The sequence below is a fragment of the Sebastes umbrosus genome, chromosome 4 (assembly GCF_015220745.1).
Source record: "Sebastes umbrosus isolate fSebUmb1 chromosome 4, fSebUmb1.pri, whole genome shotgun sequence".
In the NCBI taxonomy this organism is placed as follows: Eukaryota; Metazoa; Chordata; class Actinopteri; order Perciformes; family Sebastidae; genus Sebastes; species Sebastes umbrosus.
In genome coordinates this window covers 6,898,974-6,909,597 of record NC_051272.1, presented here as the reverse complement: position 1 = coordinate 6,909,597, position 10,624 = coordinate 6,898,974, and the positions used below count along the sequence as shown (strand labels likewise).

The 10,624-nt window shown below is 39.3% G+C and overlaps 1 protein-coding gene across 1 annotated transcript in view; it reads left to right on the top strand.

Moving 5' to 3' along the window:
- The first annotated feature begins 5,184 nt into the window (after nt 1–5,184).
- The window catches only part of LOC119487123 (alpha-1,3-mannosyl-glycoprotein 4-beta-N-acetylglucosaminyltransferase C-like), a 44,825-nt gene continuing 39,385 nt past the window's right edge, over nt 5,185–10,624 (top strand). The window contains exon 1 of the mRNA XM_037767783.1: nt 5,185–5,572. The gene's annotated coding sequence lies outside the window, so the exon portion shown is untranslated. The remainder of the gene's footprint in view (nt 5,573–10,624) is intronic.

The following is a 10,624-nucleotide window of genomic DNA, read 5'->3' as shown; positions in this document are numbered from 1 at the left end:
CAACAGGATGATAATCAACTAGCAGTGACCTAAATGTGCTTTAGATACATAATCCATCTCAGTGAACATTTATCAGCTTTGTTTTTTTTTTTTTACACACATCACACATTATTGCCTGGTAATTGTGTGGTGTGGGATGCTTTTTCTTCAAGAGCGCTCTGTCATCTGAGATTTGAGTTGATATTTTAATTTAAGAAACGACTAAATTGACACTGTGGTTTTCACAGCATCTACAATTTCTTATTATTTATCTTCTAGGTTTGATTTTCTAACACTACAGCCTCTGAATGCAATGTGTTGCGTTGTGTTGTGACTCAAATATGAGTCACAACACAACGCATCACCAAAGCATCACCAAAGACAGTTTTCAAATAGGTCCTAGTCATGAAAAAACGATGTCAAGCTCATTTTAAAGCACCAGTGTGTATCATTTAGGGGGATCTATTGGCAGATATAGAATATGATATTAATAAGTATGTTTTCTTTAGTGTATAATCACCTGATAATGAGAGTGGTTTTGTTTTCGTTACCTTAGAATGAGCCGTTAATATATACATAGGGAGCGGATCCTCTCCGTGGAGTCGGCCGTGTTTCTACAGTAGCCCAGAACGGACAAACCAAACACTGTTAGGAGTCAATAACGTTACTCGCTCCCGTCGCTCCCTCTCTCTCTTGCTTCACCACTCACTTCCCACATACACACACACTCTACGCACTGGCTCTGCTCCGACTGGCTCTAGAGAGGGACATTCACGTTTTCGCGTTGGGCCACCAACACGCTTGGCACACGGGAGAGTCTTCACTTGGTTGCAATCTCCTCAACTCACTGCTAGATACTACCAGATCCTACCCACTGGACCTTTAAGTGTCTTTGAGTAATTTAATTAATAGATACAAGTGGCTGCTTAGAAGGTAGGAAATAATTCCAAAAACAGGGTATTCTATGTAATGTTTTGTTATAAACAATATAGTTAAAATGTGCAACACCACAATCTTTGTTCAATTCCCCAAAAAACACATTTGTCACTGGAACTAACTGTGCTTTTAGGAGGATGAAAAATTATTAATCTTTCAAATATCACACAGCTGCTAGAAGTCAATAATAATTGTACAATAATGGTTTTATTACAACATCTACAAAGGACAAAATGTTTGTTGATATCTGATATCTGTGATATCATTTTCAGAAATAAACAGTACATGGATAAAAAAACATGAAGCTCCGCATGTTGAACCTTCGCTCCAGTGCATAAATGCATCTCATGACTAAAAAATAAAGATCATATAAGGCTACAATTTTCCAGATCGAACTCTGGATCTCCACTAGGGAAATCTGTGCACCAAATCTCAACTGAGTTTAATTGTATTTTTCTTGAGGCTAATAAACAGACCAGCAGACAGAACATCATATAAACCCCACAAATAAAAGCTAACAAGAAGGACAGTGAGATGACTTCTGATTACGACAGACACTCCAGTTCCCAATAAGAGCAGGACAGATGTTCCAGCGTTCCTTTTTAATTTCCTGTTCATATCAAAGCTGCTGCACTTGAATTAGGCTAATGCTTACAGGAGGATTGTAACAGCGGGGACTCTGTGTTGGTACGTGGTGTTACACGGTGTGATCTGAATGATTTAGGACCACTTACATTTTAAAACAGCTGCAGCACACTTTCAGATACGCAAACACGACAACACCGAGAGCACTCTACGCCCTCAACTCAAGCACATCTCTGTTTTTCATGCTGAATTAGAACGAATATCACATGAGGACATGGCGGCATGGCGGATATATGTAATCTACATTTTAAGGGGCTTGAAGGCTAATTATAATTGCAAATTGGGAACTTGACTCCTGGCTCTCTTTCTGCGCAGTCCCAGTTTGAACTGATCATTAAAGGCTACATCCACTCAAAATTCACACTCCTCACAGCCTCTCATTGAGGACTGTTTTGCTTCTTCTTTTTTAGCTATTTAGATGTCTGCATCTTATACATTGCAGTACAATTTCACATCTTTACATCATCTACCTTTTTAACATAAATGTCTTTCATTATAAATACTTAAAAAGCAGTTATGGAGATACAGTAATAGACACAAATGTGGGAGGGTGCAGACTTTTGGAATCCATATGCTGTTTGAGATATGAGGGAGGGTCAGGTTTTAAACACCTAATTCAATATACTTAATGGCTGCCACTAGTGGGATTTGTAACAAGCCATTTCCCTCAAAGCCATGTGAAATTACCTCTGAAATGAAGGGCTACTCTAAAACACATTTTAGGATTTTAATTTTCCTTCTAAGGAGAAGGCCCCTTGCGCTTGCTTTTAGAGTTAAGGCTGGTGTATGATTGAAACAAATTATAACATGACGTCCGACCACGTCTGAAGCCGAAAATGGCCACACTTTAAGGTGGGATGAAAAGCCATCATCACAGAGAGGGTCTAGACATAAAAACTGCACAAAGAGGATATTGGCTGCTCAATTAAATTTTTATCTAAATCGCAATATGGTCTGCTTCAATTTTCAAATCGCAGGAGTTTTTGTTAAAGAAGAAATGTGTATCAAAATACCATTTTAAATTGTATAGTGTCGTGCTGCAGAGATATCTTGGCCTACACATCATATTAATACATTCTTCATTCCCTCTAATATCGCAAATCATATCACAATTGACCCTTCGCTAAGTCCCGCCCCTCTAACGCAGACTGGCCAGTCATAGCGTAGCATCATTTCAATCTAGTCATGGTTAAACATTGTGTAATGGTGCCTTCAAATTAAACTTGTGAGCTTGTGTTTACAACATGGGCAGTTGTGTACACAATGTGCTTGGCATTCAAGTGGTTAAGTCGTGAGAACACCGCTGCTAGGGAACGGCATTATTAACGTTACAGCGGGGGTCTTGAAGCCACAGAGGCTATAACATAGTGCAGGAAATGCAAAGGTCTAATGACAGAGGAAAAAGATGAGGTCGTTGGGAATATCAACATTTTGCTCAGACATGTTATAAAATTACGAAGAATTACAATATACGACAAAAATTACAATATGTTCTCTTATTATGTACCGAAAAATGAACTTCCATGGCCTCTGCCATTTCTGACAACGTCAACAAACGCGTCACAACTCGTGAACTCGGAGCTTTCAGAAACTTTCCACGAGGTTGTGAATACCACAAGAGGGAGGCGTTCATATGGACTCTTCTCGTGAACACGGTAAACACAACCCCATTTGAAGGCACCATAATAGTGATACTCATTACCCGGAGAGGTTGGAAGGAGATAGACGTTTCTAAAATGGTTTTACATAGAAAGCGTAACGTTTTAGAAATGTATATGACCAGCTCGAAATCCACAAAACCAGTCTGAAAATGAAGAAAATCTGAAACGATTCCATGAGAGTCTCTGGAGCAGAGCTGTATAGCTGTCAGAGCTGGCCGATGCTACGTTATGATTGGCCAGTCTGCAACAGAGGGGCGGGACTTAGCGGAAGGTCAATTTCAATATCAGTCAAAATAATTGCAATTCGATTTTTTTCAAAATCATTCAGTCGTAGTCTCTCGTCAAAGTCATTCATGCCATTATACTCAGTTGTCAAGAAGTGAAGAATGAAAAAAATTAAGAAGTTCAAATCTCACCTACTTTCTCACCTCTGCACACCTGAGTGATCGCTGTGTAAAGTTATAAAAAGTTTCCAAAGCACCCCCCCCTAAACTGACATCATATCCGACAATAACTTTGTTTGAAGCGCTCTGATCCCTTAAGCCAAACGTTTCCACTCCCAAAAACCAAATTGGAAATTGGAAAAGTGTGGATGGGGGAAACTGAACTTTAGGGAAAATGATGGCATAAGCCTGCTCATACACGGTTGGGAGCAATTTTCTGTTGCCTCTAATCTAGTCTTGCATAGCCAGACCTCCACAGCACTGTGTCAGGAGTAAAGAAAGGTCTGGCTCATTATCATACAGGTATACATGTAGGGGGAAAAACGCTCTGGCTTGTCCGTATTTCCAAAATGGTGGAAGCATCACGTTTCACAAGTGATGTTGCTTATAAATGCATCGGTTGCAGATACAGCGTTGGTTTTGATTAGTGAAACTTCAAATAATAAGTACACTTTAAAAAAAAAGTGTAAAATAACAGAAATTTTCCGGCAGCAGGGGCGCCAGAAAATGTCTGTTAAAAAACGGAAAAATACTGTCCGTTAATTAACATAAATAAACTGTAAAAAACAAAAAAACAACAGTAATTATCTTTATATAATTAACCCTATTACTGTAATATTACAAGAAATATTTTACTTTTAACATATATTTATTGTTAGAATAGTCATACACCGTAAATCTAAGACCATTTACATATAAATCACAAATGAAACATGTAATTTTACGTTGCAAAAGCCCAAATTTACATTAACTCTCAGAAGTTTTGCAAAACAAATCTGTATTTTTACAAGAAATATTTTTAGAATTTCATGAAATCCTTTTCTTCTAACATAAATTAATTGTTAAAATAGAGTCATAAACATCTAAAAAACTGAATAATTATCTTTAAAAATGATCAAGAAAAGCTTAAATAGAGATAATTACGATTTTGATTACAAAAAATACTGTAAATCTAAGACCATTTACATATAAATCACAAATGAAACATGTAATTTTTACATTTATTTTTCTGTCATTTTGAAATACAGACAAAAAATGTAAAATTTCTTGAAAAAAACTGTAAAAAAAACACTTTTTTTTTACAGTGTACTTAACAGATAGCGTATGTGACCTGCAACCAAATCACTATTTTATGCTCATTCACTTGTCTGAAAACAGAAACAACTAAACTAAATTGTGATTTCAGCTGTATGAAAACACAATGAGAACCAACTGAGACGTCGGAGATGTGTTTGTCCCACTCTGATCCAGATGTTCGCTGTGATCAACAGTTTTGTTGTTTGTCAAACTGAGATAGGAAAAGGAAGAACAGATTTAGCAATTTTCCTCCTGTTTATGAGCTTTAATGTGGACAGAGATATTTACGATAAGGACCCTGAAAATGCCTGAAAACACTGTTTATGTGTCGTCGTTTTTTAAAATCTAGCTGTGGACGTACAGCTGTGTTGTGATGCATTGCCTCTTTAAGCCAAGGCAATCCAAATAGAGGAGAGTAAGAGCGAGAGAGAGAGAGGTTGAGGAGAGGGGAGGGGGGTTAGAGAGGAGAGAAGTGAGAGCCAATAAGAGGCAGTGGGTGCAGACACACTCTGTTTGTGACACCTTGTGGTGGAGAGTGAGGGGGTGGCAGAGATGGAGAGAGAGCGGGGCACCACTGGATAGAGAGAGAGAGAGAGAGAGATCAAAGCAAAGCAAGAGACAGAGGAGGAGGAACGAGGATGAGAGATAGCAGCTCTGCAGCGAGAGCGAGAGCCCTGCCTGCCTGCCTTTGCGACGAGTGTTTACTCCACTTTTCCTGAGAGCCGGTTATCTTCCCTCTGCGTGAGTCATGGAAGTGATTTAGGTGAGTGGAGCGTCGTGGAGCGGCAGCAGAAAGCCACAGATCTGTTTGTGTGTCTGCGCCGTGGGCAGGTAAGCTCGCTCATGCATCTCTCTCTGGGTGTCAATTTCACTGTTTTATCTGCTTTTTTCTTTCCCGTCCGTCTCCTGTGAGGATGAGCAAACAACTTCTGCAGAGTTTGGGTCTTGTTTAATTTTTCTCTATAGTCCCCCTTTAATTCACTTAATTCTCCATAGTTTGTGCTCATGCAGGCTGTACAGTGGGACTGTGCAAAGTGTGAAAGGCGTGCTGCAGCTTCTCTCTGACAGTCTGAGCAGCATTTAGTGTCTCCATGCTGACAGCCGGGCTCAGTGGGGCTGATGGTTGGAAGAGGATGAGAAGGGAGATGAGTCAAATCTCTGCTGGAGGGACCAGGAGAGTAACAGCATCAGCTGATGATGATCCCGATCTGTACGAGAGCAGAGAAAGGACAGAAAAAAAAGATAATCCTGCACAAATAAGCTTTGGCTGCTTGTCAGATTTTACACTGCATTTCTTTTTTGTTTGGTTTCGTAACACAGCTAAGGTGAAACGTGTGCATCTGGAAAAAAAACACATTTGCACAAGAGCTGGATCTTTTCCCTGGGCATCGCTTCACTTTCACGTCTGTGTTTTCTTTTTTTTTAGGGAGGTTTAGAAGGCAGGTGATCAGAGATGTGTGGCTCAGCCCTCCTGAGTGACAGCTGAGCTCTATCACAGCTTTCATCATGACTCAAGCTGGTAAACTGCAGCTCAGCTTGTGACACAAATCCTCGTCCCCTCAGCGATGTGGGAATAACCTGCCTTCATCTCACGGCTGGATTAGACTGATTTACTGTTGCTCCCCATCAGCCCGGGTGTGTTTGTGTGAGGTTTGACCTATAATGGCACCTAATGGCATCATATGTTATTTCCAAGAGGACACTGTCAAACGTGACGCCGTCGCCAGCCACATCCAGTTGTAATATGGCAGTTGTTATTAATGCTGGCTCTCTTCATGACCCCCCATCAAAACTACTACTGGCAGAGGTGCTGGGCAAGAATTAATGGACCCTTTAAAATTAGAAATTACATTTATTGTGGGGTGGATTTACCGTCGGCGAGCACCTCCATCACTCACTCTCCGTAAAGGACAACTCCAGAGGATATTTACTTTGTTGGCTGGCCCACAAAATAGTGCTCAACACACTTGATTGAATGTGCAAAAATATTGGGGTTCAATCAATATTCAGCCCCTTTCTCCACATCCCTGTTAGAAACCTTTGGCATTGATTTGTCTGCTTACCTGCATCCCCTCTGCTGTGATTGGCATAGATTTGATACGAGGAATCAATGAAGGAAAACAGCTTTTACCTGGATTGACCTCAGAGAAAATTATCCCTGACATGTTTTTTAGATTCTGTTTACTGATGTTTTACTTGCTTTTTTTGTGAGCAGCCTTGGACTCAAAAAACCGTAATCACCTCCCTTTAAATTTCTAGACATCATATTAAAGTTTCAGTACCGCAGCTGGGTGAAATAGCTCACACTCAAGGATCAATAAACAGGCAGAAACAATGTGAGGGGGAAGCAATACAGCTTGTAAACACATTTAACAACTTGTGTAGCAGCAGGTAGGGCTTACAAATCACTGTCATTTTGTTAATGTCAAAGCTAAATTGGAGAAATAAACATTTCAGAGCATGCAGGGACAAGTAAACTCATTTTGAGCATGCAGTCCTTAAATCTGATCCCACTGTTTTCTCCATAGACAACGAAACTTAGACGATTGTGAGTAAGAGAAGCCATATTATTCGCTCAAATTTGCAGGCACAAATCCTCTTGTTGGTGCAAAATCTGCATTGTGAACAGGAGTCTCAAGATTAGTTTTGTTTTGTGCTTCTAGATGTGTCCCTGTGTGTATTCAAATCTTGACATCCTCAAAATCATGTTTATTACTACAAAGAGTGCACGGATTTGATAGGTGGGATCGGTATTGGCACCAATACTGAGTGACCTTTCCAGATCTGACCAATCCACATTGAGTAAAGTTTCTTTGTCGATGTCATCTTACGGTTAAGTTTTTCTGCTCTCAGTTACAGAAATTCAGTCACAGTGGGCCACTAACTCGTTTTATAGCACAACAGATATCACCGCTCTTATGTTACCTAAAATAAAAATGATTCCAAGGACTTCCCCGCAGTGAGGTAAACAAGAAAGAAAAATCTGGATGATTGAATTGAAAAAGTAATTTGCAACAGAAGATATGTTTTGAGTAGGGCTGTCAATCGATTAGAATATGTAATCATGATTAATTGCATTATTGTCCATAATTAATCGGGATTAATCACAAATTCATCACACATTTTGTATCTGTTTTCGAGATTTGCCAAGTATTTAATACTCTTATCAACACGGGAGTGGGCAAATATGCTGCTTTATGCAAATGTATGTATATAGTTATTACTGGAAACACAAAACAATGACAAATATTGTCCATAAACCCTCACAGGTACTGCATTTAGCATAAAAAATATGCTCAAATCATAACATGGCAAACTGCAGCCCAACAGGCAACAACAGCTGTGTCAGTGTGCTGACTTGACTATGACTTGCCCCCAAACTGCATGTGATGATCATAAAGTGGGCATATCTGTAAAGGGGAGACTCGTGGGTACCCATAGAACCCATTTTCATTCACATATCTTGAGGTCAGAGGTCAAGGGACCCCTTTGAAAATGGCAATGACAGTTTTTCCTCGCCAAAATTTACCTTATGTTTGGAGCGTTATTTGACCTCCTTGGCGACAAGCTAGTATGACACGGTTTTGTGCTGTATGACATTCTTTAGGTTTTCTAGTTTCATATGATGATTTCATATCTTTATTGTAGCTTTGGAATTGAGCCTGCTACAACCTAAAAATCGAAAGTTGCATCAATGAAATTAGTGGCGTTAAAACTAATTTGTTAATTAGTGCGTTACCTTTGACTGCCCAAGTTTGAACACCTTTTTTAGGGATTTGACAGTCAAAATATGAAAGGAAATGAGGGGAGAGATGCGAAACGACATGGAAAAAGGGATGCTGCAGTTCATGGTCAACACCTTAACCACTAGAGAGAGTACGTAGCTCATGTTCACAAATATTGATTAAACTTTCCTAAGCCGTGGAAATACAAGGTATCCTCATACAACGGTTCGTATGATATCTTATGAAAAGTTATTCCTCATGTTTTGTGCGTTTTCCTACGAATGTCCAGCAACACGTGACGCAAGTGTCAATTTCCACTCTTTACTTGCATAGGTTCTTTTCAAAATAAACTTCCGTCTTCACAGGAAACTACTTGGTTATGTTTAGGAAAAGATGGTGAACCACCGAAAGTGGCGTAACTTAAGTACAGAAGTTACGTGACAAATAAATCAACGTTGAGTTCTGGTTTCACACGGGACACAAACAGTAGTCTCCTGGGCGAAAGTCTGGTGTTTTTTTGACCCAATCATCCCCGACCTCCTCCCTCTGCAGCGTTTGTTGCTCTTTACACTTCCTGGTTCATGATTACATGGATTACAAACAAATTGATTTTGTGGGATATACACAAATTACAATACATTACTTTTCGTAGGTATAGCTACGAACGGTGTATGAGAACAACCTGGGAAATAACTTATTGGAATTCTTAATTTAGGTGTTGTACCTCTTTAAGTTGCTCTTTAAATACTAAACAATGTGAAAACTGAACTTGAAGCACGAAGCAGGACGTGTTTACTTCAATATTTAACCACAATCGCAATCTTTTCCAAACCTAACTACCTTAACCAAAGTGTTCTTGTTGCTCAGGATCTGAACCTTGGTCTTTGATGACCCAGCATCCACCTTGATCAGCTCCCTACAGCTTCTGTTCTGTAAAATGTTGCACAAACACAGCCAGTAAACAAACCTCAGGCAGCAATTATGCTTCTTTAGCAAAAAACAAATTGGCTGTATATATTGTTATTTTCCAGGAGACTGAGTTGCACATTCAGTGCTGTTTAAATTTGTTAGTAAACCTCCAGACAAATCATGTTCTCTGAGATTCAGGTCTTAGTCATTTCTGTATCAACAAATGTACCTTCCAATCTTCCAAAAAGTGATGTTTCTCTTCACTAACAAAACAAAAAACAAGTATAAACCAACATTTAAAGGTCAATTCTGATTTTAAAAAAAATCACCATAAACATAACTCAAAAATACCCGTCCTCGTTGGAACAATGGAGAGTGTGTTTTCCTATTTTTTTGGCCTTCAGAAGTCTGTCTCCCTTTTCAGCTTTCCCCTCGACGAGATAAAGTGTGAGAAATTTGGAAGGTGGGTGGACAGCCTACTTTTAAACAAGCAAGCAAAGTCTACACGGCCATCTGCTCACACCAGAATATTTTTTTTTAATCAAGGCTGCAGCCTCGCAAGAACCAGCCTCTCTCTCACTCCTGCAATTTAGCATCTTGTTCTAACAGCGAACAGCACACACAGTATAACATGTTAGTTACATCTAATTCGAGTTGAAACCCGAGTGTTGCTTCGGTGCGGTAAACAGATGCTGCGTCTGACAAATTAGTTTGAGATTTTGCCACAAGTTGCTGGGGGGCCGTCGCCTCCTGAGCGACTTGTTATTTTCTTGTTTATTTTTAGAATTTCTCTAACTTGGTTACAAAAAGGAGAATCAGAAACACACCGAGAGGTCTTATTGAAATACTGCTATGCTTGTCACACATATTAAAGCAAATTACTGTTATGTAAAAATGAAAGGTTGGGGGTATTTTGGGATACTTACTGTACTGTGCAGCTGTTTTTGTTATGTAGTTTAATAAAAGAGAGATTTCTAAAGCATAATCTGATAGTGGTATTTCAAGTTTTGTTCTCAAAATGACGTATTGTTTGCATACTTTATAACATTTAGGGGTATTTATTGGCAGAAATGGAATATAATATTAGTAGGTATGTTTTCCTTAGTGTATAATCACCTGAAATTAAGAATTGTTGTTCTTTTCGTTACCTTAGAATGAGCTGTTTATATCTACATATGGAGCTGCCATGTTTCTACAGTAGCTCAGAACGGACAAACCAAATACTGGCTCTAGATGGGGCCATTCACGT